At 43.8% G+C, this 18,995-nt stretch overlaps 1 protein-coding gene across 1 annotated transcript in view; it reads right to left on the reverse strand.

The window, feature by feature from the left end:
- The window catches only part of otud7a (OTU deubiquitinase 7A), a 243,612-nt gene that overhangs the window by 197,408 nt on the left and 27,209 nt on the right, over positions 1-18,995 (reverse strand). Inside the window, exon 2 of the mRNA XM_045689748.2 lies at positions 2,414-2,541. The gene's annotated coding sequence lies outside the window, so the exon portion shown is untranslated. The remainder of the gene's footprint in view (positions 1-2,413; positions 2,542-18,995) is intronic.

Genomic DNA, 18,995 nt, shown 5'->3' on the forward strand with positions numbered 1-18,995 from the left:
TTCTTGAATTGCAGTGGTAAATGCTGTCCCTTCACTATGGCATAAAACACTTTAAATCCTGTGTCCAACTCAAGGCCCGTGGGATGGATCTGGTCCACAAACCCATATATTGTATAAAGTCTATTCAGACCCTTTGACTCTTCCACTTTGTGTTACGTTACAGCCTTATTCTAAAATGTATTAAATATATTTTTTTTTCATCAATCTACACACAATACCCCATAATGACAAAGCAAAAAACTGTTGTTTTTTTTAGATTAAAAAATAAATAAATAAATGAAATACCTTATTTTCATAAGTATTCAGACCCTTTGCTATGAGACTCAAAATTGAGCTCAGGTGCATCCTGTTTCCATTGATCATCCTTGAGATGTTTCTACAACTTGATTGGACTCCACCTGTGGTAAATTCAATTAATTGGACATGATTTGGAAAGGCACACACCTGTCTATATAAGGTCCCACAGTTGGCAGTGCATGTCATAGCAAAAACCAAGCCATGAGGTCGAAGGAATTGTCCATAGAGCTTTGAGACAGGATTGTGTCGAGGCACAGATCTGGGGAACGGTACCAAAACATTTCTGCAGCATTGAAGGTCCCCAAGAACACAGTGGCCTCCATCATTTTTAAATAGAAGTTTGGAACCACCAAGACTCTTCCTAGAGCTGGGCACCCGGCCAAACTGAGCAATCGGGGGAGAAGGGGCTTGGACAGGGGGTTGACCAAGGACCTGATGGTCACTGACAGAGCTCCAGAGTTCCAAGATTGAACGCTTTGGGCTGAATGCCAAGTGTCACGTCTGGAGGAAACCTGGCACCATCACTACGGTAAAGCATGGTGGTGGCAGCATCATGCTGTGGGGATATTTTTCAGCAGCAGGGACTGGGAGACTAGTCAGGATCAACAGTCGTACTGACAGTTATGGCTGCTTTGCGTGATGTATTGTTGTCTCTACCTTCTTGCCCTTTGTGCTGTTGTCTGTGCCAAACAATGTTTGTACCCTGTTTTGTGCTGCTACCATGTTGTGCTGCTGTCATGTTGTGCTGCTGCCATGTTGTGCACAAAAACAGAAGGGAGTAGTACATAGATTTGTACAAGATCTTCAGTTTCTTGGCAATTTCTCGCATGGAATAGCCTTCATTTCTCAGAACAACAATAGACTGACGAGTTTCAGAAGAAAGTTCTTTGTTTACGGCCATTTTGAGTCTGTAATGGAACCCACAAATGCTGATGTTCCAGATACTCAAGTATAGTCTAAAGAAGGCCAGTTTTATTGCTTCTTTAACCAGAACAACAGTTTTCAGCTACGCTAACATAACTGCAAAAGGGTTTTCTAATGATTAATTAGCCTTTTAAAATGATAAACTTGGATTAGCTAACACAACGTGCCATTGGAACACAGGAGTGATGGTTGCCGATAACGGGCCTCTGTACGCCTATGTAGATATTCCATTAAAAATCAGCCGTTTCCAGCTACAATAGTCATTTACAACATTAACAATGTCTACACTGTATTTCTGATAAATTATATGTTATTTTAATGGACCAAAAATGTGCTTTTCTTTCAAAAACAAGGACATTTCTAAGTGACCCAAAACTGTTGAACGGTAGTGTATTTTTTTCTCCAAATACCCCCGGAATTCAAGAACGACCCTCCTATAAAAACACGTTTGACTGAACAATGAAAATGGAAGATGGACTCGAAAGAAAAATAATATTTCAGGGATAGGTAGAATACTGTCACGACAGTGACGGATGGTGGCGCCCCTCCTCGGCCGGGCAGAGCTCGGCGGTCGTCGTCGCCGGCCTACTAGCTACCATCGATCCCTTTTTGTTTCACTTTCGTTTGGTTAGGTCTAGGTAGGCACGCACCTGTTTTGGGTTAGTTATTAGTAAGGGGGGGTTATTTAGGTTAGCGTAGGATGTATGTGGTTGTACGTGATTGTGTTGCTTGTCCGGGGGTTTTTTTGTGCGAAAAGAACGTGTACTGAGTTTTCCTTCTGCCAGTGGTTTATTTTATTTGTGTACACCACCGCAGAATCTTTAAGGGCTGCGCCCCTATACCTTGTCGACCACAAACAGTTGCTTCAAATAAAGAAGTGTGGTCACGGACTCTCTGTCTCCTGCGCCTGACTCTACCTCTCCTGTTGTTCCTCGAGCCAGCCCGTGACAAATACAGCCTCATCATTAGATGAAAAATACTTTCTGCAGTACAGATTATTAGCAGTAGTTAAAGTAGTAGTAGAAGAAGAAGAAGCAGTAGAGGCAGAAGAAGAAGAAGCAGTAGAAGCAGAAGAAGAAGCAGTAGAAGCAGAAGAAGAAGCAGTAGAAGAAGAAGAAGCAGTTGAAGAAGAAGCAGAAGCAGAAGAAGAAGTAGAAGAAGCAGTAGCAGACGAAGAAGAGGCCAGACTTACTTCTATCTGATCACAGTGGGGTTGTTAGATGCCCTTTCTGAGGCATGCTTGTGTCTGACATCACACACAATGGCTCTGCTCTTTAGTCCATCGTTTCACTGGTAGAAATGATGGAGGGAAACTCGTTCCTGAGAGAGAGAGAGAGAGAGAGAGAGGAACAACATCTTAGAACATTGACATTCTCATTGGACACTGGAGATGTAATTTCATGAATGTTCATCAATCATTTACATTTTGGTCATTTATCCAGAGAGACCTACAGTAATTTGTGAGTCCATACATTTTTTGTACAGGTCCTCCGTGGGAATCGAACCCACAACACTGGTGTTGCAAGAGCCACACTCTACCACCTGAGCCATATATCATCTAGATGTTCTCCCCCCCCCCCCCCCACACACACACACACACACACACACACACACACACACACACACACACCACACACACACACACACACACACACACACACACACACACACACACACACACACACACACACACACACACACACACACCACACACACACACACACACACACACACACACACACACACACACACACACACACACACACACACACACACACACACACACACACACACACACACACACACACACACTCTGGACGTGTGGTCTGCATGTCCAATTTGATCATTGGTTGACTTTCAACAGCCTGAGAAAGGCTCATATTCTCTGAATCGCAGAACATCCGATATTTGCATGGACAACTGGTGTGAGAAAAGGCTGCTCTGGGATCAGGTACAAAGCTATGAAGAGTTGATTCACAACGTCATGGAAAAGCTTTACTTGAATAGGCTATACTCCTGATAAGTGCAATGGATTGGGATCGCTGTGAATGTTAAGTATGACTAAAACAGTCTAGACCGAGAGAGAGAGAGAGAGAGAGAGGGAGAGAGAGAGAGAGAGAGAGGAGAGAGAGAGAGAGAGAGAGAGAGAGAGAGAGAGAGAGAGACAGAGAGAGAGACACATCTAGTCATTGGATGAGTGATTTGTATTTCCACCGGAGGTGTGCTGAGCTTCCAGGAAACAATCCTAAAGGTACTAATGATTGCTGCTCTTTCTGATTGGACGTCACAGAGGTTCTCTTTGACGTCCAACCAGTTGCTATTATTTTTGGTAGGAGGAGAGTTGTACTGGGACATGGGAGGTATGCCCATCTGATAGCGTTCATGTTCTTCATTGTTGCTCATTGTTCCTAACTCTACTGATTAACATCCCAGAAATTTATTTTGACATCTGTAGGTTGTTGTTGTTGTTGTCTGTGGTGATGGTATGAGGTGTATCTACAGCTGTATGGGAGGATCGTGTTGTGTTCTAGATACCATCTGATCGTGTTGTGTTCTAGATGTCCATCTGATTGTGTTGTGTTCTAGATACCATCTGATCGTGTTGTGTTCTAGACACCATCTGATTGTGTTGTGTTCTAGATACCATCTGATCATGTTGTGTTCTAGACACCATCGGATCATGTTGTGTTCTAGATACCATCGGATCGTGTTGTGTTCTAGACACCATCTGATCGTGTTGTGTTCTAGACACCATCTGATCGTGTTGTGTTCTAGACACCATCTGATCGTGTTGTGTTCTAGATACCATCTGATCGTGTTGTGTTCTAGACACCATCTGATCGTGTTGTGTTCTAGACACCATCTGATCGTGTTGTGTTCTAGACACCATCTGATCGTGTTGTGTTCTAGACACCATCTGATCGTGTTGTGTTCTAGACATCATCTGATCGTGTTGGGTTCTAGATACCACCTGATCGTGTTGTGTTCTAGATGTCCATCTGATCGTGTTGTGTTCTAGACGTCCATCTGATCGTGTTGGGTTCTAGACGTCCATCTGATCGTGTTGTGTTCTAGACGTCCATCTGATCGTGTTGTGTTCTAGACGTCCATCTGATCGTGTTGTGTACTAGATACCATCTGATCATGTTGTGTACTAGATACCATCTGATCGTGTTGTGTTCTAGACACCATCTGATCGTGTTGTGTACTAGATACCATCTGATCATGTTGTGTTCTAGACACCATCTGATCGTGTTGTGTTCTAGACACCATTTGATCGTGTTGTGTTCTAGATACCATCTGATCGTGTTGTGTTCTAGATACCATCTGATCGTGTTGTGTTGTAGATACCATTTGATCGTGTTGTGTTCTAGATACCATCTGATCGTGTTGTGTTCTAGATACCATCTGATCAAGGTTGTGTTCTACATACCATCTGATCGTGTTGTGTTCTAGACACCATCTGATCAAGGTTGTGTTCTAGACACCATCTGATCGTGTTGTGTTCTAGACACCATCTGATCAAGGTTGTGTTCTAGATACCATCTGATCGTGTTGTGTTCTAGACACCATCTGATCGTGTTGTGTTCTAGATACCATCTGATCGTGTTGTGTTCTAGATACCATCTGATCGTGTTGTGTTCTAGATACCATCTGATCGTGTTGTGTTCTAGATACCATCTGATCATGTTGTGTTCTAGACACCATCTGATCGTGTTGTGTTCTAGACACCATCTGATCGTGTTGTGTTCTAGATACCATACATTACTGTAGATGTGAGAGATTCTAAAGGGCAGGAGACATCACATGTGTCAGTACTGTACGGATTAGTCCTTAACACCGCCAAAGATTCTACATCCCAAATGGCACCCTATTCCCTACATAGTGCTCTGCTTCTGGCCAGGGGCAATAGGGCTCTGGTCAAAAGTAGTGCACTATATAGGGAATAGGGTGCCATAGGGCTCTGGTCAAAAGTAGTGCACTATATAGGGAATAAGGTGCCATAGGGCTCTGGTCAAAAGTAGCGCACTATATAGGGAATAGGGTGCCATAGGGCTCTGGTCAAAAGTAGTGCACTATATAGGGAATAGGGTGTCATTTGGGACGTATTCCTTGACTCAAGGACCAAAACAACTCATAACATCCTCAAACATCCTTCTCAAATAAATCTGATTCAGTCAACATTCATCCATTGACGACGAGCCAATTTGGCAGCTCTCTGTCACTGTGTCACTGACAAGTTTTGAGAACTGAGGGGAGATTAATCTTCCAGATTAATTTAATTCACAACCGTGTAATAGGAAGATTTCACCAGAGTCTCAAATGGCAGCCTATTCCCTACATAGTGCACTACTTGAGACCTGGTCAAAAGTAGTAGTGCACTATAAAGGGAATATGGTGCTATTTGGTTCACGTATATTTTGCTGATGACCCATACTGAAGAACCATACGAAACAGTCCCTTTGTGGATGAAGGATCTCAGACAAAAACAAATTAGACATTTCCTCTTCACAAATCATGCCAGTGGAGAGAAACCATTTAAAAGGGAAGAATTATTGTGTTCTTTGCATGTCGGTTATCAGCATTCATCACAATGAATATTGCTTTTTGTTAACCACACAAAAGACTGGAAATAAAGTTTAGACAAAACTCCCCAATAACAACAGCAGACTTAACAATCATCTCACACACTTCTTCTTACTAAGATAACTAAACGTCCTTCTGGTTAGTTTTAGTACTCAGACACACTAGTCAGTACTCAGACACACACTAGTCAGTACTCACACACACACTAGTCAGTACTCACACACACACTAGTCAGTACTCAGACACACACTAGTCAGTACTCACACACACACTAGTCAGTACTCACACACACACTAGTCAGTACTCACACACACACTAGTCAGTACTCACACACACTAGTCAGTACTCAGACACACTAGTCAGTACTCACACACACTAGTCAGTACTCACACACACACACTAGTCAGTACTCACACACACACACTAGTCAGTACTCACACACACACACTAGTCAGTACTCACACACACTAGTCAGTACTCACACACACTAGTCAGTACTCACACACACTAGTCAGTACTCAGACACCCTACTGGTGTTATAAAGCAGTGCTGGTGAAAAGTCCCGGTCCCGTTTTCCCCACGACCACATGACATAACAGCACCTCTCTGCTTCCTCCCTGCCTGTCCACAAAGCCAATCCACACAACAAAACCCCTGATCAAACACGGTCTTCTTCTTCTTCAAAAACAATAACAACAGTTACGGTTTTACTAGCAAAATGATCATGATATGATACGTGTTTAAATGATCAGATTGTAAGACAGAGCATCAGCTAAATGACTCATGTAAAATGAAGATAGAAAACAACAACAATAATAACAACAACAACAGCAGCAGCAGTACATCTGAAACACCTCTCTCTCTCTCGCTCTCTGTGACGAATGTTGTTGTTTACAAGGCTGACTCTAAGGACAGAGAGAGTGTCCATGTCACTGTAGCAGGAGGATGATGCACAGGGTAACACTATCCCTTGAATGGCCAGCTGGATGAGTAGAGCCAGGACAGCTTTAGAGAAACAGCTGATGATTAGAGCCAGGACAGCTTTAGAGAAACAGCTGATGATTAGAGCCAGGACAGCTTTAGAGAAACAGCTGATGATTAGAGCCAGGACAGCTTTAGAGAAACAGCTGAAGATTAGAGCCAGGACAGCTTTAGAGAAACAGCTGATGAGTAGAGCCAGGACAGCTTTAGAGAAACAGCTGATGATTAGAGCCAGGACAGCTTTAGAGAAACAGCTGATGATTAGAGCCAGGACAGCTTTAGAGAAACAGCTGATGAGTAGAGCCAGGACAGCTTTAGAGAAACAGCTGATATCAACACTTTCTGTTGTACTATAGTGTGCGTGATTTATGGACCTCAGCTGTGAAAGTGCCAAATTGCCCCACTAAACAAGCAGCTACAATCTACCATCTAGCCCCACTACACAACCATCTACCATCTACCATCTAGCCCCACTACACAACCATCTACCATCTACCATCTAGCCCCACTACACAACCAACTACCATCTAGCCCCACTACACAACCAGCTACCATCTACCATCTAGCCCCACTACACAACCATCTACCATCTAGCCCCACTACACAACCATCTACCATCTAGCCCCACTACACAACCATCTACCATCTAGCCCCACTACACAACCATCTACCATCTAGCCCCACTACACAACCATCTACCATCTAGCCACACTACACAACCAGCTACCATCTACCATCTACCATCTAGCCCCACTACACAACCATCTACCATCTAGCCCCACTACACAACCATCTACCATCTAGCCCCACTACACAACCATCTACCATCTAGCCCCACTACACAACCATCTACCATCTAGCCCCACTACACAACCAGCTACCATCTAGCCCCACTACACAACCATCTAGCCCCACTACATCATCTACCATCTAGCCCCACTGCGCAACCATCTACCATCTAGCGCCCACTACACAACCATCTACCATCTAGCCCCACTACAAAACCAGCTACCATCTACCATCTACCATCTAGCCCCACTACACAACCATCTACCATCTAGCCCCACTACACAACCATCTACCATCTATCCCCACTACACAACCAGCTACCATCTAGCCCCACTACACAACCATCTACCATCTAGCCCCACTACACAACCATCTACCATCTAGCCCCACTACACAACCATCTACCAACTAGCCCCACTACATCATCTACCATCTAGCCCCACTACACAACCATCTACCATCTAGCCCCACTACACAACCATCTACCATCTTGCCCCACTACACAACCATCTACCATCTACCATCTAGCCCCACTACACAACCATCTACTATCTAGCCCCACTACACAACAATCAACCATCTACTATCTAGCCCCACTACACAACATTCAACCATCTACTATCTAGCCCCACTACACAACCAGCTACCATCTAGCCCCACTACACAACCAGCTACCATCTAGCCCCACTACACAACCAGTTACCATCGAGCCCCACTACACAACCTCCTACCATCTAGCCCCACTACACAACCAGCTACCATCTAGCCCCACTGCACAACCAGCTACCATCTAGCCCCACTGCACAACCAGCTACCATCTAGCCCCACTACACAACCAGCTACAATCTAGCCCCACTGCACAACCAGCTACCATCTAGCCCCACTACACAACCAGCTACCATCTTGCCCCACTACACAACCAGCTACCATCAAGCCCCACTATGCCAACAAACTACCATCTAGCCCCACTACACAACCAGCTACCATCTACCATCTAGCCCCACTACACAACCATCTACCATCTAGCCCCACTACACAACCATCTACCATCTAGCCCCACTACACAACCATCTACCATCTAGCCACGCTACACAACCAGCTACCATCTACCATCTACCATCTAGCCCCACTACACAACCATCTACCATCTAGCCACACTACACAACCAGCTACCATCTACCATCTACCATCTAGCCCCACTACACAATCAACTACCATCTAGCCTCACTACACAACCATCTACCATCTAGCCCCACTACACAACCATCTACCATCTACCATCTAGCCCCACTACACAACCATCTACCATCTACCATCTAGCCCCACTATACAACCATCTACCATCTACCATCTAGCCCCACTACACAACCAGCTACCATCTTGCCCCACTACACAACCAGCTACCATCAAACCCCACTATGCCAGCAAACTACAATCTAGCCCCACTATGCCAACAAACTACCATCTAGCCCCACTACACAACCAACTACCATCTAGCCTCACTACACAACCATCTACTATCTACCATCTAGCCCCACTACACAACCATCTACCATCTAGCCCCACTACACAACCATCTACCATCTAGCCCCACTACACAACCAACTACCATCTAGCCTCACTACACAACCATCTACCATCTACCATCTAGCCCCACTACACAACCATCTACCATCTAGCCCCACTACATAACCAGCTACCATCTAGCCCCACTATACAACCATCTACCATCTAGCCCCACTACACAACCAGCAACCATCTACCATCTACCAACTAGCCCCACTACACAACCAGCAACCATCTACCATCTACCATCTAGCCCCACTACACTACCATCTAGCCCCACTACACAACCATCTACCATCTAGCCCCACTACATAACCATCTACCATCTAGCCCCACTACACAACCATCTACCATCTAGCCCCACTATACAAACCAATACTAGAAGACTATAGAAGGTTCTGACTACAACGTCGTAGGAAAGCAGCAGGTTTGTTCTGTCTGGAAGTCTCTCCATCTATTTCCTCAAGAGAAACTACAACAGGAATGGATGAGGGGTCAACAAGTGGCACAGAGAGATTTCCCACCGACTCCAGTTAAACTACAATCAAGATCAACTCAGGGGAATAGAGGAGAGATTTCCCACCGACTCCAGTTAAACTACAATCAAGATCAACTCAGGGGAATAGAGGAGAGATTTTCCACCGACTCCAGTTAAACTACAATCAAGATCAACTCAGGGGAATAGAGGAGAGAAGAGAGATTTCCCACCGACTCCAGTTAAATTAAACTACAATCCACTGTCTCTCTCTCTCTCTCTCCATCACTCTGTCCTGCCTCTCTCTCTCTCTCTCTCTCTTCATCACTCTGTCCTGCCTCTCTCTCTCTCCATCACTCTATCCTGCCTCTCTCTCTCCATCACTCTATCCTGCCTCTCTCTCTCTATCACTCTATCCTGCCTCTCTCTCTCCATCACTCTATCCTGCCTCTCTCTCTCCATCACTCTATCCTGCCTCTCTCTCTCCATCACTCTATCCTGCCTCTCTCTCTCTTCATCACTCTATCCTGCCTCTCTCTCTATCACTCTATCCTGCCTCTCTCTCTCCATCACTCTATCCTGCCTCTCTCTCTCCATCACTCTATCCTGCCTCTCTCTCTCCATCACTCTATCCTGCCTCTCTCTCCATCACTCTGTCCTGCCTCTCTCTCTCTCTCTCATCACTCTATCCTGCCTCTCTCTCTCTATCACTCTATCCTGCCTCTCTCTCTCTCTCTCCATCACTCTATCCTGCCTCTCTCTCTCTCTCTCTCTCCTTATCACTCTACCATGCCAATCTCTGTGCCACTGACTGTCTTAGATCCCATCTTGTAACCATAGATCCCATCACACCGTCTTGTAACCATAGATCCCATCACACCATCTTGTAACCATAGATCCCATCACACCATCTTGTAACCATAGATCCCATCACACCGTCTTGTAACCATAGATCCCATCACACCGTCTTGTAACCATAGATCCCATCACACCGTCTTGTAACCATAGATCCCATCACACCATCTTTTCCCCGAATTGCTTGGGCCATTGCTTTGTTCCTTTCTCTGCTTCAGACGGACAGACAGAGACAGAACGACAGACAGAGACAGACCGACAGACAGACAGAGACAGACCGACAGACAGACAGATGGTTTCAGGGTGTTTTCTTCTCTGTGTAATGTCTTGTGACAGCTTCCTCACTGCAGGGGCCAAAGGGAGGGCTGAGAGGAGACACACCTGCTCTTCCTGCACTGAGACCAGCTCTCTCCTCTCCTCTCCTCTCCTCTCCTCTCCTCTCCTCTCCTCTCCTCTCCTCTCCTCTCCTCTCCTCTCCTCTCCTCTCCTGCAGTACAGCCCAGCCATGGTATGTCTAGCTACACAGCTTCCATCTCAGACACATCTCTTCTGTTATTGTAGCTAGGTGCGTATGATGCGTTACTTATGGATTGTCTGCTTATGACTACTGTGAAAGTGGAGTAGAGACAACAAGTGCATAGCTTGGTTACAAAAAGCAATCTGAAATCGCATTATAACCTTGACGTTTGTTGAAGTGTGGTCAGGTCTGGTGTAGACGAAAAACAGAGGTGGAGACAATTCACCCTAATTACAACCTAAAGACAACATCTGATGTTATTACAACCTAAAGACAACATCTGATGTTATTACAACCTAAAGACAACATCTGATGTTATTACAACCTAAAGACAACATCTGATGTTACAGGTTATTACAACCTAAAGACAACATCTGATGTTACAGGTTATTACAACCTAAAGACAACATCTGATGTTACTACAACCTAAAGACAACATCTGATGTTATTACAACCTAAAGACAACATCTGATGTTATTACAACCTAAAGACAACATCTGATGTTATTACAACCTAAAGACAACATTTGATGTTATTACAACCTAAAGACAACATCTGATGTTATTACAACCTAAAGACAACATCTGATGTTATTACAACCTAAAGACAACATCTGATGTTATTACAACCTAAAGACAACATGTGATGTTACAGGTTATTACAACCTAAAGACAACATCTGATGTTATTACAACCTAAAGACAACATCTGATGTTACAGGTTATTACAACCTAAAGACAACATCTGATGTTATTACAACCTAAAGACAACATCTGATGTTATTACAACCTAAAGACAACATCTGATGTTATTACAACCTAAAGACAACATCTGATGTTACAGGTTATTACAACCTAAAGACAACATCTGATGTTATTACAACCTAAAGACAACATCTGATGTTACAGGTTATTACAACCTAAAGACAACATCTGATGTTATTACAACCTAAAGACAACATCTGATGTTATTACAACCTAAAGACAACATCTGATGTTATTACAACCTAAAGACAACATCTGATGTTACAGGTTATTACAACCTAAAGACAACATCTGATGTTATTACAACCTAAAGACAACATCTGATGTTACAGGTTATTACAACCTAAAGACAACATCTGATGTTATTACAACCTAAAGACAACATCTGATGTTATTACAACCTAAAGACAACATCTGATGTTACAGGTTATTACAACCTAAAGACAACATCTGATGTTATTACAACCTAAAGACAACATCTGATGTTACAGGTTATTACAACCTAAAGACAACATCTGATGTTACAGGTTATTACAACCTAAAGACAACATCTGATGTTACAGGTTAAATACACTAGTACTAGACCACCGGACAGACAGACTGACAGACAGGCAGACAGATTGTGGCCTGATTTGCAGAGAGAGAGAGAGAGAGAGGGGGATAGAGATAGAGAGGTAGACAGGCTGCCCTAGTATACAGTAGGGGATAGAGAGAGAGAGAGAGAGAGAGAGAGAGAGAGAGAGAGAGAGAGAGAGAGAGAGAGAGAGAGAGAGAGAGAGAGAGACAGAGAGAGAGAGAGAGACAGAGAGAAAGAGACAGAGAGAGAGACAGAGAGAGAGAGAGAGAGAGAAAGAGAGAGAGAGAAAGAGAGAGAGAGAGCCTCCCATCTCATCTTTCTCTGTCCTAGTTCTGACAGGGACCCTCCCAGGGATAGTTATCAGACGATCACCTCATTGTTATACCCAAATACCCCACTGCAGTCTGGACAACGTGAATTAGAACATACTTAAAGTATTGAGTCCTTTCATAAGAGTGTCTGCTAAATGACTAACATGTAAATAGACATTCTATGAGTGCATTGGGATAGGGATAATGCATAGGATTAGGGATCATGCATGGGGTTAGGGCTAATGCATGGGGTTAGGGCTAATGCATGGGATTAGGCATAATGCATGGGGTTAGGGATAATGCATGGGATTAGGGCTAATGCATGGGATTAGGGCTAATGTATGGGGTTAGGATAATGCATGGGGTTAGGGCTAATGCATGGGATTAGGGCTAATGCATGGGATTAGGGCTAATGCATGAGGTTAGGATAAGGCATGGGGTTAGGGATAATGCATGGGATTAGGATAATGCATGGGATTAGGGGTAATACGTGGGATTAGGGATAATGCATGGGATTATGACTAATGCACAGGGTTATGATAATGTATGGGATTAGGGATAATGCATGGGATTAGGGGTAATACGTGGGATTAGGGATAATGCATGGGATTATGGCTAATGCACGGGGTTAGGGCTAATGCATGGGATTATGGATAATGCATGTGATTAGGGATAATGCATGGGATTATGGATAATGCATGTGATTAGGGATAATGTGTGGGTTAGGGATAATGCATGGTGTTAGGGATAATGTGTGGGATCGGGGATAATGCATGGGTTAGAGATAATGCATGAGGTTAGGGCTAATGCATGGTGTTATGGCTAATGCATGGGGTTAGAGATAATGCATGGGGTTAGAGATAATGCATGTCTGAAATGTTAATGTCATCAACTGCCTGGTTTCTGTTCCAACAGGCTACACTACTGTATGTATCTATTGATACTGCTGACAAGGTGAAAATCTATCGCCCCTGAACAAGGCAGGTAACCCACTGTTCCTAGGCCGTCATTGAAAATATGCATTTGTTCTTAACTGACTTGCCTAGCTAAATAAAGGTAAAAAAAACAACAACATAAAACACTGTATGTATCTATTGATGTACGGTCTATAGACTACACTACTGTATATATCTATTGATGTATGGTCTACAGACTACTCTACTGTAGGCATCTATTGATGTACGGTCTACAGACTACTCTACTGTATGTGTCTATTGATGTATGGTCTACAGACTACACTACTGCATGTATCTATTGATGTATGATCTACAGACTACACTACTTTATGTATCTATTGATGTATGATCTACAGACTACACTACTGTATGTATCTATTGATGTATGGCTATACATTAGACTAGAACAAAAAGACTGTAAATGGAATAAAGCTGTACAACTTTATCTCTGTCATCTCTGACTCTCCTTTAAAAGCACCATTACTGTAGTCCTACTGTACATTACTGTAGTCGTACTGGACATTACTGTATATTACTGTAGTCCTACTGTATATTACTGTAGTCCTACTGTACATTACTGTAGTCCTACTGTACATTTAAGTCATTTAGCAGACGCTCTTATCCTGTACATTACTGTAGTCCTACTGGACATTACTGTATATTACTGTAGTCCTACTGTACATTACTGTAGTCCTACTGGACATTACTGTACATTACTGTAGTCCTACTGGACATTACTGTATATTACTGTAGTCCTACTGTACATTACTGTAGTCCTACTGGACATTACTGTATATTACTGTAGTCCTACTGTACATTACTGTAGTCCTACTGGACATTACTGTATATTACTGAAGTCCTACTGTATATTACTATAGTCCTACTGTACATTACTGTAGTCCTACTGTACATTTAAGTCATTTAGCAGACGCTCTTATCCTGTACATTACTGTAGTCCTACTGGACATTACTGTATATTACTGTAGTCCTACTGTACATTACTGTAGTCCTACTGGATATTACTGTACATTACTGTAGTTCTACTGTACATTACTGTAGTTCTACTGGACATTACTGTAGTCCTACTGGACATTACTGTATATTACTGTAGTCCTACTGTACATTACTGTAGTCCTACTGGACATTACTGTATATTACTGTAGTCCTACTGTACATTACTGTAGTCCTACTGGACATTACTGTATATTACTGTAGTCCTACTGTACATTACTGTAGTCCTACTGTACATTACTGTAGTCCTACTGTACATTACTGAAGCCTACTGTACATTACTGTATACTACTGTAATCCACCTGCACATTACTATACATTACTGTAGTCCTACTGCACATTACTGTATATTACTGTAGTCCTACTGTACATTACTGTAGTCCTACTGTACATTACTGTAGTCCTACTGGACATTACTGTATATTACTGTAGTCATACTGTACATTACTGTAGTCCTACTGTACATTACTGTACATTACTGTAGTCATACTGTACATTACTGTAGTCATACTGTACATTACTGTAGTCCTACTGGACATTACTGTATATTACTGTAGTCTTACTGTACACTAATGTAGTTCTACTGTACATTACTGTAGTCCTACTGTACATTACTGTAGTCCTACTGTACATTACTGTATATTACTGTAGTCATACTGTACATTACTGTAGTCCTACTGTACATCACTGTACATTACTGTAGTCATACTGTACACTACTGTAGTCATACTGTACATTACTGTAGTCCTACTGGACATTACTGTATATTACTGTAGTCCTACTGTACATTACTGTAGTCCTACTGTACATTACTGTAGTCCTACTGTACATTACTGTACATTACTGTAGTCATACTGTACATTACTGTAGTCCTACTGGACATTACTGTAGTCCTACTGGACATTACTGTATATTACTGTAGTCCTACTGTACATTACTGTAGTCCTACTGTAGTCCTACTGGACATTACTGTAGTACTACTGGACATTACTGTTCTCCTACTGGACATTACTGTAGTACTACTGGACATTACTGTAGTACTACTGGACATTACTGTTCTCCTACTGGACATTCCTGTTCTCCTACTGGACATTACTGTACTCCTGCTGCACCTTATATACAATAATAAAGTGTTTCCAATCTTCACAGTCTCTGGTCATATCCCCATTCACTACACAATAAATAAAGAGAAAGAAAGACAGACAGACAGACAGACAGACAGACAGACAGACAGACAGACAGACAGACAGACAGACAGACAGACAGACAGACAGACAGACAGACAGACAGACAGACAGAAACGAAGGTCACCTTCTCATTTTAATTTGCCTCTTGTTCCCAAACTCAGTTCCATTACTTTCCACTGTCTGTCTCTGCTGAGTCACCTGGCTTCTGGAGACATCAACAACAACCATCTTATAGGACCACTGTGGTATTTACAGCAAAATGGGGTCATTTAAATGAACCCATTTGTTCTTCACAAATACTTGTTATAAATACCTCATGAGCTCTTTAATATGGGTAGGTCTGTCTAGTAGTGGTGACAGGGGTGAAGAGCAGGCTGCTGTGGTCTGACAGGAGACAACAGGGGGCTGCTGTGGTCTGACAGGAGACGACAGGGGGCTGCTGTGGTCTGACAGGAGACAACAGGGGGCTGGTGTGGTCTGACAGGAGACAACAGGGGCTAGGTGTGGTCTGACAGGAGACAACAGGGGGCTGGTGTGGTCTGACAGGAGACAACAGGGGGCTGGTGTGGTCTGACAGGAGACAACAGGGGCTAGGTGTGGTCTGACAGGAGACAACAGGGGGCTGGTGTGGTCTGACAGGAGACAACAGGGGGCTGGTGTGGTCTGACAGGAGACAACAGGGGGCTTGTGTGGTCTGACAGGAGACAACAGGGGCTAGGTGTGGTCTGACAGGAGACGACAGGGGGCTGGTGTGGTCTGACAGGAGACAACAGGGGGCTGGTGTGGTCTGACAGGAGACAACAGGGGCTAGGTGTGGTCTGACAGGAGACAACAGGGGGCTGGTGTGGTCTGACAGGAGACAACAGGGGGCTGCTGTGGTCTGACAGGAGACAACAGGGGGCTGCTGTGAGGGATGTTGTGGTTTAAGCCAACCCATGCAGTAAAGTGTATTTCCACTGATCTGTTAGTTAATGGTGTGACCTTCAAGACATGATGAGTAAAAAGATCAGAAAGACCAGCACCCAGATTCAACGGGCAAATAAGAAAACACTTTGAACGTCTGGAAAAAAACAGAACAAACACAGGAAAACACTTTGAACATCTGGAAGAAACCAGAACAAACACAGGAAATCACTTTGAACGTCTGGAAGAAACCAGAACAAACACAGGAAATCACTTTGATTGTCTGGAAGAAACCAGAACAAACACAGGAAATCACTTTGAATGTCTGGAAGAAACCACAACAAACACAGGAAATCACTTTTGAACGTCTGGAAGAAACCAGAACAAACACAGGAAATGACTTTGATCGTCTGGAAGAAACCAGAACAAACACAGGAAATCACTTTGATCGTCTGGAAGAAACCAGAACAAACACAGGAAATCACTTTGAACGTCTGGAAGAAACCAGAACAAACAAGCCAATCAATTGCTATTCAATGACACCCTTAGAATAACTAATTGTTTTAGCAAATTGTCTGTACAGACTGTACAGTGGTGTAGAACTCGATAGTGTGTGTGTGTGTGTGTGTGTGTGTGTGTGTGTGTGTGTGTGTGTGTGTGTGTGTGTGTGTGTGTGTGTGTGTGTGTGTGTGTGTGTGTGTGTGTGTGTGTGTCCTATTCAGGGCTGAGGTAACAGAGGCCTGGAGCAGCGAGGTAGAGCAGGGCAATAACAGACACACACACATACAAAGACACACACATACACACACACAAAAACACACGTACACACACACACAAAGAGACACACAAAGAAATACGCTAATCTGAAAACAAGGCTCCCCAAATTCTATCAGCATATCGATTGTGCACCAGGGGAAGCAAAACCCTGGATCATTGTTATTCTAACTTCAGTCAGAACAGAGGGTTTCAGTCAGAACAGAGGGTTTCAGTCAGAACAGAGGGTTCCAGTCAGAACAGAGGTACAGAGGGTTCCAGTCAGAACAGAGGGTTCCAGTCAGAACAGAGGGTTTCAGTCAGAACAGAGGGTTTCAGTGACAGAGGGTTTCAGTCAGAACAGAGGGTTCCAGTCAGAACAGAGGGTTTCAGTCAGAACAGAGGTACAGAGGGTTTCAGTCAGAACAGAGGGTTCCAGTCAGAACAGAGTCACAGAGAGTTTCAGTCAGAACAGAGGGTTTCAGTCAGAACAGAGGTTTTCAGTGACAGAGGGTTTCAGTCAGAACAGAGGGTTCCAGTCAAAACAGAGGGTTTCAGTCAGAACAGAGGTACAGAGGGTTTCAGTCAGAACAGAGGGTTCCAGTCAGAACAGAGTCACAGAGAGTTTCAGTCAGAACAGAGGGTTTCAGTCAGAACAGGGGGTTCCAGTCAGAACAGAGGGTTCCAGTCAGAACAGAGGGTTCCAGTCAGAACAGAGGGTTACAGTCAGAACAGAGGGTTTCAGTCAGAACAGAGGGTTTCAGTCAGAACAGAGTTACAGAGGGTTTCAGTCAGAACAGAGGGTTTCAGACAGAACAGAGGGTTCCAGTCAGAACAGACGGTTTCAGTCAGAACAGACGGTTTCAGTCAGAACAGACGGTTTCAGTCAGAACAGAGGGTTTCAGTCAGAACAGAGGTACAGAGGGTTTCAGTCAGAACAGAGGGTTCCAGACAGAACAGTCACAGAGAGTTTCAGTCAGAACAGAGGGTTTCAGTCAGAACAGAGGGTTTCAGTCAGAACAGGGGGTTCAAGTCAGAACAGGGGGTTCCAGTCAGAACAGAGGTACAGGGGGTTCCAGTCAGAACAGAGGGTTTCAGTCAGAACAGAGGTACAGAGGGTTCCAGTCAGAACAGATGGTTTCAGTCAGAACAGAGGGTTTCAGTCAGAACAGAGGGTTTCAGTCAGAACAGAGGTACAGAGGGTTCCAGTCAGAACAGAGGGTTTCAGTCAGAACAGAGGGTTTCAGTCAGAACAGAGGGTTTCAGTCAGAACACAGGTTAACATCACCTCAACCATCACAGGTAAACATCTATTATCACCTGTGTCCATCACAGGTTAACATCTATTATCACCTGGGTCCATCACAGGTTAACATCTGTTATCACCTGGGTCCATCACAGGTTAACATCTGTTATCACCTGGGTCCATCACAGGTTAACATCTATTATCACCTGGGTCCATCACAGGTTAACATCAGCTATCACCTGGGTCCATCACAGGTTAACATCTGTTATCACCTGGGTCCATCACAGGTTAACATCT

This window comes from Salmo salar, chromosome 11 (assembly GCF_965601325.2).
Source record: "Salmo salar chromosome 11, fSalSal1, whole genome shotgun sequence".
Lineage (NCBI taxonomy): Eukaryota > Metazoa > Chordata > Actinopteri > Salmoniformes > Salmonidae > Salmo > Salmo salar.